This window comes from Pelodiscus sinensis, chromosome 29 (genome assembly GCF_052426305.1).
Source record: "Pelodiscus sinensis isolate ZL-2025 chromosome 29, ASM5242630v1, whole genome shotgun sequence".
Lineage (NCBI taxonomy): Eukaryota > Metazoa > Chordata > Testudines > Trionychidae > Pelodiscus > Pelodiscus sinensis.
The window spans coordinates 15,925,067-15,939,509 of NC_143080.1; the positions used below are offsets into that span (position 1 = coordinate 15,925,067).

The following is a 14,443-nucleotide window of genomic DNA, read 5'->3' on the forward strand; positions in this document are numbered from 1 at the left end:
TGTCAAAGAATACAGCAGCCACTCTCTACAGTCCTCTGAGGGCGCGACACTTAAGAGAACGAGGAGCAGCCCTGTGGCACCTTGCAGATTAACGTGGGCAAAACCCACTTCCTCAAATGCATGGAGTGGAAATCACAGATCAGCACGAACAGCCTAGGCCCTAGCGCCTGAATCAAAGGGAGCGACCCGCAGAGAGAAATGGCCGAGTTGCAATTTATTTGCAAACTTGACACTGTTAATTTGGGGTGGAACAGGGCCTGAGAATGGCTGGCTCACTACAGAACCCATCTGCCCTCTCTTGGTATTCACACCCCCTCACCGCCTGTGGGGAACAGGCCACATCCACCCGATCATCATGCACAGACTAACAGGACCACCCCTCTGACACTGTGGGTAGGGGGTCTCCTCTGAGAGCCCCGAGGCCATGCAGAGGACCTGTGCTTTCAAGATGGAGCCTTCAAAGCCCCTGCCAGGGGAACCGGAGGGGTGGGGATTCAAACAAGATATCAAAGACAGAAAACAGCTGTTAGGGCGTGTCTCTTGGATTCCTCTCTCAGCCAGGCAGCCTTGGTCCTGGCAGTAGATTTCCTGGCCCTTGGTCCTGTCTGGTTTAACAGGTTTGAAGAGGAGACGCAGGGTGGTTGTAGGAAGGCAAAACCTTCCTTAGTCCAAGCCAACTCAGGTCAAAGACGTCTCTGGGGTGCAGGCCCAGGGAGTTCATTCACGTTTCAGGCTCTGTCATCTGGACAAGTGCTGAATGGCCAGGACAGCGAGGCCACTGGGAGACGCTCAGACACGGCTGGATTTCAGGGTCATTGCAGGGAACTCCGCTGGTGGCAGATTTTTTAAAGAACGGGACGGTTATAAACCTGTAATGAGACTGGGCTGTTCTGTAGCCTCCTGCACCCTCAGCCTCCCAGAGCAACTCACAGACTGCCCCGTGCCAGAGCAGAGCGCCGGGGGCAGGTAGCAGGCAGGCACTCCGCCGTTAGGAGATGCCCATTCAGCCTTGTCACGTTACTGAATTTGAAGGGAGCAGCCAGGTCGCTGCTGCACCCATAGGTGGGGGTGTTGGCCCCAAAAATGGTATAAAAGGGGCCGTGTGGGGTGTTGAATAGAAGCTCACTGTCTGCTAATCCTATGTACGCTAGTCATGTGATTGTATAATGTCTGTGTGTAGTTAGGGATCTGTAATCTGTGTGGATACTGAATATTTCTCTGAATGTGGTTGAGCAGTGGGCAGAGCCCGGCCTGTGGACATGCTAATTAGCGAGGCCCTGTGGGACAATGGCACTCGATGGGCCAAGGACACACCTAAAGAATGAGGGCTGACACCTGAGGGCTGCCAGCAGGGAACACAGAGAATGGCCGCTGGCCAGGTGACCTGCTGCAGCCAAGAAGAGACCAGGAAAGAGGGATAAAGAGGCCATGTGGCGGACTCCATCTTGGGACTCAGCTCAGCACTTCATCCCAGAGGCAGCAGTGCAGGGATCGAAGGGCTGGAAAGACCTGTGGACCCAGCCTGATCCTAGCATGTGCAACAAGGACTTTTAAGCCAGCAGCTGTAACATCTCTGCTAGAGCCTCCATCGAGGACTGGGAGATTCGGTGCATGTAACGTACTATTCCTTTAATAACCTGACTCTCAGGCTTTTCTTTCTCGTAGCAATAAACCTTTAGTTGTTAGATGCTAAAGGATTGGCCCAGCATGATTTGTGGGTAAGGTCCAGAGGGTAAATTGACCAGGGATCTGTGGCTGGTTTCTTGGAACTGGACAGGACTTGTTCAGGGTAGGTGGGATTGGGTTCTAAGACCCCCCACCAGTGTATGAGGCCCGGGGCCATCTGGGGCACGGATATTGCTGGGATGTCGGAGGGATTTTGCTCGGGAGGCTTCAGGCAGGCTGCCAAAGTGCTCTGTGAGACTGGTTTGTGGCCTGTTTGGAGAGGTCTCCAGTCTGGGGGCTGTAAGGAGCCCCGGATTTGAGCAATTCGCCCTGAGCGAACGCCCTCAGCTGTGCCCAGACACGGCCCGGTCTGTCACAAGCCCCCTTGGGCACATGCATCACGGCACCCGCTCTATTAACACGATCCCCCTGCTTCTCCCTGGCCATTGCACAGCTGGAGAACGGAAGTGCCAGAAGAGTGAGGCCAATGTCTGAGAAAGGCCCAAGAATTCTGCATGCGCAGTGTGACGTAGTGGGGGTACCTGGCTGGTTTCTATGCTGCTGGCTCTGGGGGAACCCCCACTGGCTGCCGTGGGTACCACGACCCAGCAAAACAGGATGAGTCACTATGCAAACCAGTGGCCAGACACCACCCATGGAGAGGAACAAAGGAAGGTGGAATGCTGCCTTGGCTGGGGGGCAGGGCTGGAAGTGAGGGGGTTGGTTGCTGGCTGTCGGAGGGCATGGAGGAGAGCCTAGGAGAAGGGGCTGGAGTTTAGGGGCCCAGTCTCCCCCATCTCAAGGGGGCCTGAGGCATCCTAGCCCAGTTCCTGTGACCAGATTACATCTGTGCTGCGCTGTGCTGGAGGAGCAATAAACCACCCTCAATTCCACTGGCTGGTGCAGTCTGTTTGGGCCATTTCGGGGTGCAGGAGACGGGGAACCCCCAACGCGCCGTCACACTGGTGTCAGAAGTGGGATGCACTGCACCCCGTGGATGGAGCTTCCAGCGGCAAGCGACAAGGCGCAGTAGAAGCAAGAGCCCTGGAGCCAGGCGTGCTGGAGACAGAGCGAAGCGGTTCCTGGGAATCGTGGGGCGCTGCAGCACTAGACTGGTGAGTCTGCACCGAGGGGCCCAGCGGGCAGATGGCCTACGCCCGACTCTTGAAGGCAGAGCTGGTGGGGCTGTGCAGAGAGAGGGGCTTGCCGGTGCGGAAAGCAACCAAGGCCCAGCTGATTACCCAGCTGGAAGAGAATGACCAGCCACGGGGCCAGGATCTTGTCCCCAGGGGAAGCAGCCAGACCCCCCCTGAGAGTGTGTCAGGCTCAGAGAGGGGGAGGAGCGCTGGGACCCACCGGAGAGATGAGACAGCGTCTCCCGGGAGGCCTGCAAGCCGTAGCCCATCTAGGGCAGGGGCCAGCCCAGCGGAGCTGCGGCGCCTGGAGATCCAGCTGCGGATCAGGGAATTGGAAGTAGAGGACCGAGAGAAGGACCGCCAGGACCGAGAGAGGGAGCGCCAAGATCGAGAGAAGGAGCGCCAAGATCGAGAGAGGCAGCGGCAGCATGAGCTGGCCATGGCAGAGCGGAGAACCGGCGGGGCACCGGCTGCGCCAAGTGCGGATGGGCCCCAGGGTCCCAGGACTGCCAGACGCTTGGAGAGGCTCGTGGTGGCCCAACTGAAGGACATGGGTGACATAGACGGGTTCCTCAGTGCCTTTGAGAGGGCCTGTGGACTGCAACGGGTCCCCCCAGCTGACTGGCTGCAGGAGCTCATCCCCGCACTGAACCAGGAGGCGGCCGGAGTGCTCAGCCAGCTGGAGGACCTACAGCCAGGGGATTACAACCGAGTCAAGGAGGCCCTGCTGCACAAGTTCGGGCTGACCCCCGAGATGTACAGGAAGAAGTTCCGGGGGGTACAGAAAGGGCCACGGGAGACCTATGTGGACCTGGCCTCCCGCCTGGCGCAATACTGCCGCAAGTGGGTGTCTGGAGCCGGAGCCCAGACCGCAGAGGAGCTGCTCAAGCTGGTCATGATGGAGCAGTTCTATGAAGCGTGCCCACCCAAACTGAGGCTGTGGCTCAAGGACCGGAGACCAGAGAACCCCCAGGAGGCCGGGAGACTGGCGGATGAGTTCACGGAGAGCCGGTCCGGGTGTGAACGGGAGTCCCGGAGAGAGAGGGAACCGCGCAGAGACCAGATCTCGGCTGAGCGACGGAGGGAGTCAACTACGGGGCGAGACCAAGGAACAGGTCGTCTGCGCCCCAGAGAACCAGCCAGGGCCTGGACAGAGACAGCCCAAAGCCTAACTTGCCATCGCTGTGGGCAAAAAGGCCACAAGAGGGCTCAGTGCACCAGGTCCCAGGACCGGGGACTTTCCAGGGTTAACTGGCTGGGGCGGGAGGAAGGGCAGGCTGCCCCAGAGGCAGGGGCTGGCAGGCAAACCTCAGCTCAGAGAGAGGGGAAGGATGCTCAGTGCACCTCCCCTGGGAGGTCTGATTCTCAGGAGGCGGATTTCTCCGTGTACCGGGTGGGGGCAGGACGGCCCCTGCGGAGCGAGTGCCTCATACCCCTGGAGGTGGATGGTAGGAAGGTGACGGGCTTCTGGGACACGGGGGCAGAGGTGACTCTGGCCCGATCCGACATAGTGGCCCCGGAGCGGATACTACCCCACGCGCAGCTGACCCTGAAGGGCATAGATGGGTCCCCATTTAAGGTGCCTGTAGCCCGGGTGCATCTGAAATGGGGGGCGAAGGAAGGCCTCAAGGAAGTGGGGGTGCACCCGCACTTGCCCACCGAGGTGCTGATGGGGAATGACCTAGAGGAGTGGCCCCATGAATCCCAGCGGGCTCTAGTCACTACCCGGAGCCAGAGCCAGCGGGGGGCTGACAACGTGGGTCCAGGGAAGGACTCCTGGCAGCGTCCTCAGGGTCCCATCCCAGTGGACACGGGGTCCAGCCAGGCTGGGACTCCGGACCTAGGCAGAGGTGGGGGACAGGTCCCGATCCCTGCCTCAGCAGCTGAATTCCAGGCTGAGGTGCAGGCAGACCCCTCCTTGCAGAGGCTGAGGGACCAGGCTGGCCTCCATGCAGCTCAGCCCCGGGGGAGAGGTGGCCAGGAGAGATTCCTGCGGGAGCGTGGGCTCCTGTTCCGTGAGTGGCTCCCCCCCAGGAAGGCGAGGGCATGGAGGGTCCAGCGGCAGCTGGTCGTCCCCCGAAAGTATCGCCTCAAGCTGCTGTATTTGGCCCACGATTCCCCCGTTGGGGGCCACCGGGGGATCCGGAGCACCCGGCTGAAGCTGCTCCAGCACTTCTATTGGCCGGGAATCTTTACAGCCGTGCAGCGGTACTGCCGGTCCTGTGACTCCTGCCAGAGGGGCGGGAAGGCCCAAGACAGGAGGAAAGCGGCTTGGGGGTCTCTACCCCAGATAGAGGACCCTCTGGGCTGGCTGAGAGAGTTATGGGAGGGGAAGACCTCCCTGGATGGAGCATCGGGGGTGGAAGCCGCCCTGGCTGTCCAGAGAAGGCTCGCTGGGCTCATGGCCCCAGCCCGAGAGACCCTGGCCAGAGATCAAGGCCAGTGGAAGGGTGGGTGTGACCCCCGAGGACAGGCCTGTGCCAGTCGCCCTGGAGCGGGGCGGCGAGTGGACAGAGGGAAGCCAGCTCATGTGGGGCCTTGCCACGGCCGGCCTGAGTCAAGGGGAGCACCCATGTCCCCGGGGCGGGTTCCCACGCAGAGGACCCGAACTTCCCTAGGTCACGAGCGGAGTGACCCTGCTCAGTTCGCTCTCGGAGGGGGAAGAACTGTGACGTAGTGGGGGTACCTGGCTGGTTTCTATGCTGCTGGCTCTGGGGGAACCCCCACTGGCTGCCGTGGGTACCACGACCCAGCAAAACAGGATGAGTCACTATGCAAACCAGTGGCCAGACACCACCCATGGAGAGGAACAAAGGAAGGTGGAATGCTGCCTTGGCTGGGGGGCAGGGCTGGAAGTGAGGGGGTTGGTTGCTGGCTGTCGGAGGGCATGGAGGAGAGCCTAGGAGAAGGGGCTGGAGTTTAGGGGCCCAGTCTCCCCCATCTCAAGGGGGCCTGAGGCATCCTAGCCCAGTTCCTGTGACCAGATTACATCTGTGCTGCGCTGTGCTGGAGGAGCAATAAACCACCCTCAATTCCACTGGCTGGTGCAGTCTGTTTGGGCCATTTCGGGGTGCAGGAGACGGGGAACCCCCAACGCGCCGTCACACGCAGCCACAGACCCCAGCTCAGGCCCAGTGTTCCCGAGGCTCTAAGCATCCACAGCGCCCACTGATGTCAGAGGGGGAGGCCAGCATGGTCGCCGCTTGGGAAATCAATGGTCAGGTGTCTCCAGCTGGGTGACCAGATTAGCTCTGCCATGTCTCAGGGGAGGGTCAATGTGGCTCAGAGCATGAGGCACTGAGATACTATGGTAACAATAATAACGGCGGTACCTGAGCGAGAGAGAGAAACACGCACAAGGCGGGGCGGGGGGGGGAGATGGGTGAATTGGGGGAGAGAGGTGGGTGTCTGGGGGGGAGAGGGATGGGTGGATTGGGGGAGAGAGGTGGGTGTCTGGGGGGGAGAGGGATGGGTGGATTGGGGGAGAGAGGTGGGTGTCTGGGGGGGAGAGGGATGGGTGGATTGGGGGAGAGAGGTGGGTGTCTGGGGGGGAGAGGGATGGGTGGATTGGGGGAGAGAGGTGGGTGTCTGGCGGGGGAGAGGGATGGGTAGATTGGGGGAGAGAGGTGGGTGTCTGGGAGGGAGAGGGATGGGTGGATTGGGGGGGAGAGAGGTGGGTGTCTGGCGGGGGAGAGGAATGGGTGGATTGGGGGAGAGAGGTGGGTGTCTGGGGGGGAGAGGGATGGGTGGATTGGGGGAGAGAGGTGGGTGTCTGGGGGGAGAGGGATGGGTGAATTGGGGGAGAGAGAGGTGGGTGTCTGGTGGGGAGAGGGATGGGTGGATTGGGGAAGAGAGGTGGGTGTCTGGGGGGGAGAGGGATGGGTGGATTGGGGGAGAGAGAGGTGGGTGTCTGGGGGGGAGAGGGATGGGTGGATTGGGGGAGAGAGAGGTGGGTGTCTGGTGGAGAGAGGGATGGGTGGATTGGGGGAGAGAGAGGTGGGTGTCTGGGGGGGAGAGGGATGGGTGGATTGGGGGAGAGAGAGGTGGGTGTCTGGGGGGGAGAGGGATGGGTGGATTGGGGGAGAGAGGTGGGTGTCTGGGGGGGAGAGGGATGGGTGGATTGGGGGAGAGAGAGGTGGGTGTCTGGGGGGGAGAGGGATGGGTGGATTGGGGGAGAGAGGTGGGTGTCTGGGGGGGAGAGGGATGGGTGGATTGGGGAGAGAGGTGGGTGTCTGGGGGGAGAGGGATGGGTGGATTGGGGGAGAGAGGTGGGTGTCTGGGGGGAGAGGGATGGGTGGATTGGGGGAGAGAGAGGTGGGTGTCTGGTGGAGAGAGGGATGGGTGGATTGGGGGAGAGAGAGGTGGGTGTCTGGTGGAGAGAGGGATGGGTGGATTGGGGGAGAGAGGTGGGTGTCTGGGGGGGAGAGGGATGGGTAGATTGGGAGAGAGAGGTGGGTGTCTGGGGGGGAGAGGGATGGGTGGATTGGGGGAGAGAGGTGGGTGTCTGGGGGGGAGAGGGATGGGTGGATTGGGGGAGAGAGGTGGGTGTCTGGGGGCGAGAGGGATGGGTAGATTGGGGAAGAGAGAGGTGGGTGTCTGGGGGGGAGAGGGATGGGTGGATTGGGGGAGAGAGAGGTGGGTGTCTGGGGGGGAGAGGGATGGGTGGATTGGGGGAGAGAGGTGGGTGTCTGGGGGGGAGAGGGATGGGTGGATTGGGGGAGAGAGGTGGGTGTCTGGGGGGGAGAGGGATGGGTGGATTGGGGGAGAGAGGTGGGTGTCTGGGGGGAGAGGGATGGGTGGATTGGGGGAGAGAGGTGGGTGTCTGGGGGGGAGAGGGATGGGTGGATTGGGGGAGAGAGGTGGGTGTCTGGGGGGGAGAGGGATGGGTGGATTGGGGGAGAGAGGTGGGTGTCTGGGGGGGAGAGGGATGGGTGGATTGGGGGAGAGAGGTGGGTGTCTGGCGGGGGAGAGGGATGGGTAGATTGGGGGAGAGAGGTGGGTGTCTGGGAGGGAGAGGGATGGGTGGATTGGGGGGGAGAGAGGTGGGTGTCTGGCGGGGGAGAGGAATGGGTGGATTGGGGGAGAGAGGTGGGTGTCTGGGGGGGAGAGGGATGGGTGGATTGGGGGAGAGAGGTGGGTGTCTGGGGGGAGAGGGATGGGTGAATTGGGGGAGAGAGAGGTGGGTGTCTGGTGGGGAGAGGGATGGGTGGATTGGGGAAGAGAGGTGGGTGTCTGGGGGGGAGAGGGATGGGTGGATTGGGGGAGAGAGAGGTGGGTGTCTGGGGGGGAGAGGGATGGGTGGATTGGGGGAGAGAGAGGTGGGTGTCTGGTGGAGAGAGGGATGGGTGGATTGGGGGAGAGAGAGGTGGGTGTCTGGGGGGGAGAGGGATGGGTGGATTGGGGGAGAGAGAGGTGGGTGTCTGGGGGGGAGAGGGATGGGTGGATTGGGGGAGAGAGGTGGGTGTCTGGGGGGGAGAGGGATGGGTGGATTGGGGGAGAGAGAGGTGGGTGTCTGGGGGGGAGAGGGATGGGTGGATTGGGGGAGAGAGGTGGGTGTCTGGGGGGGAGAGGGATGGGTGGATTGGGGAGAGAGGTGGGTGTCTGGGGGGAGAGGGATGGGTGGATTGGGGGAGAGAGGTGGGTGTCTGGGGGGAGAGGGATGGGTGGATTGGGGGAGAGAGAGGTGGGTGTCTGGTGGAGAGAGGGATGGGTGGATTGGGGGAGAGAGAGGTGGGTGTCTGGTGGAGAGAGGGATGGGTGGATTGGGGGAGAGAGGTGGGTGTCTGGGGGGGAGAGGGATGGGTAGATTGGGAGAGAGAGGTGGGTGTCTGGGGGGGAGAGGGATGGGTGGATTGGGGGAGAGAGGTGGGTGTCTGGGGGGGAGAGGGATGGGTGGATTGGGGGAGAGAGGTGGGTGTCTGGGGGCGAGAGGGATGGGTAGATTGGGGGAGAGAGAGGTGGGTGTCTGGGGGGGAGAGGGATGGGTGGATTGGGGGAGAGAGAGGTGGGTGTCTGGGGGGGAGAGGGATGGGTGGATTGGGGGAGAGAGGTGGGTGTCTGGGGGGGAGAGGGATGGGTGGATTGGGGGAGAGAGGTGGGTGTCTGGGGGGGAGAGGGATGGGTGGATTGGGGGAGAGAGGTGGGTGTCTGGGGGGAGAGGGATGGGTGGATTGGGGGAGAGAGGTGGGTGTCTGGGGGGGAGAGGGATGGGTGGATTGGGGGAGAGAGGTGGGTGTCTGGGGGGGAGAGGGATGGGTGGATTGGGGGAGAGAGGTGGGTGTCTGGGGGGAGAGGGATGGGTGGATTGGGGGAGAGAGGTGGGTGTCTGGGGGGGAGAGGGATGGGTGGATTGGGGGAGAGAGGTGGGTGTCTGGGGGGGAGAGGGATGGGTGGATTGGGGGAGAGAGGTGGGTGTCTGGGGGGGAGAGGGATGGGTGGATTGGGGGAGAGAGGTGGGTGTCTGGGGGGGAGAGGGATGGGTGGATTGGGGGAGAGAGGTAGGTGTCTGGGGGGAGAGGGATGGGTGGATTGGGGGAGAGAGGTGGGTGTCTGGGGGGGAGAGGGATGGGTAGATTGGGGGAGAGAGAGGTGGGTGTCTGGTGGAGAGAGGGATGGGTGGATTGGGGGAGAGAGGTGGGTGTCTGGGGGGGAGAGGGATGGGTAGATTGGGAGAGAGAGGTGGGTGTCTGGGGGGGAGAGGGATGGGTGGATTGGGGGGGAGAGAGGTGGGTGTCTGGGGGGGAGAGGGATGGGTAGATTGGGGGAGAGAGGTGGGTGTCTGGGGGGGAGAGGGATGGGCGGGTGCGGGGGTGCAGTGGCAGGGCAGTACCCTGAGGGCAGGGCACCGTGGTGTGGGAGGGTCCAGCCGAGTAGCAGAGAACTGACATAAAGGTGAGAGCAGGTGAGAGGATGCTCCTAAGCTGGACTGAGCTAATTCCCAAGGAGACCAGCAGGAGGCGCTGGGGGGGGGTGAGTCACTTCTCCCTCTCTAGCCCTGCAGCAGGAGGTTCTCACTCCCTGACAGGGCCCTGTGCCGGCTCTAATGGGGACGCTGTGGGGGAGCCAGGGACCCCTCTTGGAATCCTGCTGAGGACACTGAGTCTGTCTCCGCACTCCAGGAACCGAGGGGCTTGGGGCGAGGGGTGCTGAGCCCAGGGCTCGCAGCGCTAGAGACGGGGACGCTGGGATGTGGAGGCGCCTTGACGCACCATTGGCTAAGGGAGACCCGCTCTGGGGACTGTCGCAAGCCCAGCTCCGCAGGGCTGCCCGCACAGAACTGGCTGAAGAGAGGAGAACGCAGTGTCCAGCTGTGGTCAGTGACTGGAGAGAGAGGCTGGGGACGGGAGGGAGACAGAGCTCATGAACCAGGGCTGGAGCTAAACCAGTGGTCCTCAAGGCACCATGGCGTCCGCTGGGCCATTTATGTGCGCCCGCCAAACTATCTGGGCCAGCCCCGCCCCCGTGAAACGAGGTGCACCGGTAGTTCGGAATAGGCACCCTAGTTCGAACTACCTAGTTCGAGCCCCGTGTAGCCGCGCTGCACGGGGTTCGAACCAGCGGGGATTTAAAAATGGCGGCGCCCCGCTTATGCAAATGAAGCCCGGGAAATTCAAATCCCGGGCTTCATTTGCAAGTGCGGTATGCCTACATTACCCCGCTAATTCGAACTAGCGGGGTAGTGTAGACATACCCTCTGAGCCGCTCTAGGAAAGCCTCTTCACCCGGACACAGAACGCTCCAGACTCCTGCAGACACACAACAGGCTTCCCACTCAAAGCCACGGGCCCCAGCATGGTACTTCACAAACAAAGCAATTCCCATGCCAAAGCTTGGCTGCCATTAAGGTTGCTGTGAGCAGCCCAAGAGCAGACGCGGGGACCATGGAGCACAGCCATGAACCCCTCACACAGGAAAGACTAAGGACGTCATCATGGTCCATCCCCCGGTCTCACACTGGCCTTAGCCTCCAGGTCACACACAGACACTTTCTCACGGAGCAGCGCCCAGACACCCTTAACTCTGCCCATGCATCTTCCCTAGTCGTTTATGGGAAGATCCAGCTTCCACTTCAGTCAATGCCAAAGCTTTGCTGATTGATGGGAGTTGGGCCAGTCATTAGACCCGTGTGTTTATAGCACAGCAGATGTGGATTGCTGACTACATGATTAGCTGCATCGCCTTGGCCCAGGATGTCATCGTGTGAGCCAGCCCCCCGCATAGAGCTTCCAGTCTATGACTGGTTCTATAGCATCCAGTTTCCTCATCCTTACGTCCCATGTGATTCCCGCTTTTCCATAGAAGCCATCACTGTATGTTTGTGACGTAGTGGGGGGGGGGGGCTGTCCACTCCCGTGGCCCTGGATGCACCCTGGCTTTGCTTTCACTGGTGGGGGGGGGGATGGATCTCTGAGGGGAGGCACGTAGGCCATGGCCCAGCCGGCCTGGCATCTGGGCTAGGTGGAGGAATCTGAACAAGCTGCCTGGGGGCCAAGTGCCCAGTTCTGGGAGTGTGGGTCACTCTCGGCTGGGCTGGGAGGCGTGAGGATGTTTTGGACCAAGGAAGGGGATGCAGCCCCGAGAGGAATGAGGCTCTGCCCTGGCTCCCGGGCTCACATCGATCCTAAGTGGCGCCGTGTCCCCGAGAACCACTAACCCTTCTGTTCTACCTGCCGCTGAGGCCGGGGGCCCCCACTGCACCGTCGCAGTGCCTGGGAGAGCTCTGTCACTGCTCGTTATGTGTCTAATTAGCGGTGCAGGGGGCACTTTGCTCCGTGGGAAGAGGCTGCAGGGCTGGGTGCTGTCAGGAACGCCAGTGCTCTGAGGGGCACAGCAGGCGGGCGGGCTGGCGGGACCCCCCTGCGCCAGGCACTCTGACGGCACCAAGAGCCCCCACTGGAGACCGCAGTTCCCCTCAGTCCCTTCCCGCCCCTCCAGCCCTGCCCGCTGGGGGCTTAGCGTGGGGGGCAGAACACGCCGCCTGGCTCTGCCCTCCCCTCCAGCCCCGGGCTGCGGCACCAGGCAGAGCTGGGAGAAGGGTGATTGCTCGGCCTGGCGAGTCACCACCACTTCTGCAGCAGCCAGGGTTCCGGCCCTTTAAATCACCGCCGGAGCCCCGCAGGGCCAGGCAGCTGAGAGCGGGACAGGGGGGGTTCGGCCCCCAGGCCCACTCCTTCCACCCGAGGCCAAGGCCCCCCTCACCTTGCCTAAGACCCCGCAAAGTCTGTTGCCAGCCCTGCCAGGGATGCCGTCGCTGCTGCCATGGCTGCCCTGTGGCAGAACGCAGCCCCAGGGCTCCCACCCACCACTGCCCCTTCCTGTGCCCTGTGGGCCGGCGCTGGCCCATGGGGGGCGCTGCACGTACCTGTGTGAGCGGGATTGCTGCCAGCAGGAGCAGCCGCCACCAGATCCCAAGGAGCTGCCATGTCCCCTGCATCTCTGGAGCTGGAAGCTGCTTCTCCCTCTGCCGCTGAGTGTCAGTGGTGAGCCAGGGGATCTGTCCAGCGCCTCTTCCGTAGTCCTGCTCCTTCTCCGATGGGATCCACTGAGACCAGAGCACTTGGCTCTGGCTCCCGGCTCCCCCTGCACCCTCCCTGTGAGCTCAGCTCCCCCTGCACCCTCCCTGTGCGCTCAGCTCCCCCTGCGCCCTCCCTGCACACTCAGCTCCCCCTGCACCCTCCCTGTGTGCTCAGCTCCCCCTGCACCCTCCCTGTGCTCCCAGCTCCCCCTGCACCCTCCCTGTGCTCCCAGCTCCCCCTGCACCCTCCCTGTGCTCCCAGCTCCCCCTGCACCCTCCCTGTGCTCCCAGCTCCCCCTGCGCCCTCCCTGCACACTCAGCTCCCCCTGCACCCTCCCTGTGCGCTCAGCTCCCCCTACGCCCTCCCTGTGCGCTCAGCTCCCCCTACGCCCTCCCTGCACACTCAGCTCCCCCTGCACCCTCCCTGTGTGCTCAGCTCCCCCTGCACCCTCCCTGCACGCTCAGCTCCCCCTGCACCCTCCCTGTGCTCCCAGCTCCCCCTGCACCCTCCCTGTGCTCCCAGCTCCCCCTGCACTCTCCCTGTGTGCTCAGCTCCCCCTGCACCCTCCCTGTGCTCCCAGCTCCCCCTGCACCCTCCCTGTGCTCTCAGCTCCCCCTGCACTCTCCCTGTGTGCTCAGCTCCCCCTGCACCCTCCCTGTGCTCCCAGCTCCCCCTGCACTCTCCCTGTGCTCCCAGCTCCCCCTGAACCCTCCCTGTGCTCCCAGCTCCCCCTGCACTCTCCCTGTGTGCTCAGCTCCCCCTGCACCCTCCCTGTGCGCTCAGCTCCCCCTGCACCCTCCCTGCACACTCAGCTCCCCCTGCACCCTCCCTGTGCTCCCAGCTCCCCCTGCACTCTCCCTGTGTGCTCAGCTCCCCCTGCACCCTCCCTGTGCTCCCAGCTCCCCCTGCACTCTCCCTGTGTGCTCAGCTCCCCCTGCACCCTCCCTGCACGCTCAGCTCCCCCTGCACTCTCCCTGTGTGCTCAGCTCCCCCTGCACCCTCCCTGCACGCTCAGCTCCCCCTGCACTCTCCCTGTGCGCTCAGCTCCCCCTGCACTCTCCCTGTGCGCTCAGCTCCCCCTGCACTCTCCCTGTGTGCTCAACTCCCCCTGCACCCTCCCTGCATGCTCAGCTCCCCCTGCACCCTCCCTGCACGCTCAGCTCCCCCTACGCCCTCCCTGTGCGCTCAGCTCCCCCTACGCCCTCCCTGCACGCTCAGCTCCCCCTGCGCCCTCCCTGCACGCTCAGCTCCCCCTGCGCCCTCCCTGCATGCTCAACTCCCCCTGCACCCTCCCTGTGCTCCCAGCTCCCCCTGCGCCCTCCCGACACGCCAGATCAGTCCAGCTCCTCGGTTCCACTGCACCCAGCACTGTCTCCCACTTGCTTCCTTCTTGCCCCTTGGAATCTTCTGCCTTTTCCTCCGTGCTCTGCTCCAGCTGAGCCTGGCCCACACACCCAGCTCCCACCGGCCCCTTTGCTCCTGGCTCCCCTTCCCAGCCCAGCTCCAGCCGGGCTCCCTCTCTCCTAGAGACTGCCTGTGACAGCTCCTGGATCTGTAAAATGACAGGCTCCGCCCTCTTCTCCCTCCTCCCCAGGCAGGAGGCTGGATGGAAGTGCAGGGCGGGGGATCCGGGTTCTGCCCCTGCCTTGAGTCCTTCCCCAGGGCTCTGAGTTCCCCAGGCCGTTCAGGGGCTTGGAGCAACCCAGGCCCAGCACCGCCTGAGGACGGTGAGCCCCTCTGCGGCGCCAGGCCTGGGGCTTTCTGGGGCACCCCAGTGGGCAGAAGGCCTAGGAGAGGGACCCCAGCGGGCGGCTCATGCAGCCAGTGCAGCCTGGGGAGGGTGCCCTGGGCTCCGAGGGACGTGGGGCATCACCACCCTCAGGAGAGTAAAAATCAGGAGTCAGCCCCTGAAAATCAGGGGATTGGCACAAAGCATCATGGAGAGGGGCAGTGTGTGGTTTGTGCCCATCATTGCTCGCTGAACTGCCCATCCCATCCTCCATGGGTGGGTGCCAATCAGAGCTGCCCCTGCCCTTGACATCTGCCCAGCAATTAGCCCTTCCCCCACTTCCCCAGCCAGCTCCCAGCCCCCAACATCTGCTCCTCTTGGGGCTCTTCACTCCCTGA

At 63.0% G+C, this 14,443-nt stretch overlaps 1 protein-coding gene across 1 annotated transcript in view; it reads right to left on the reverse strand.

Moving 5' to 3' along the window:
* LOC102458121 (vasoactive intestinal polypeptide receptor 1-like) overlaps positions 1 to 14,443 on the reverse strand; it is a 39,321-nt gene that overhangs the window by 17,906 nt on the left and 6,972 nt on the right. The window lies entirely within an intron of this gene.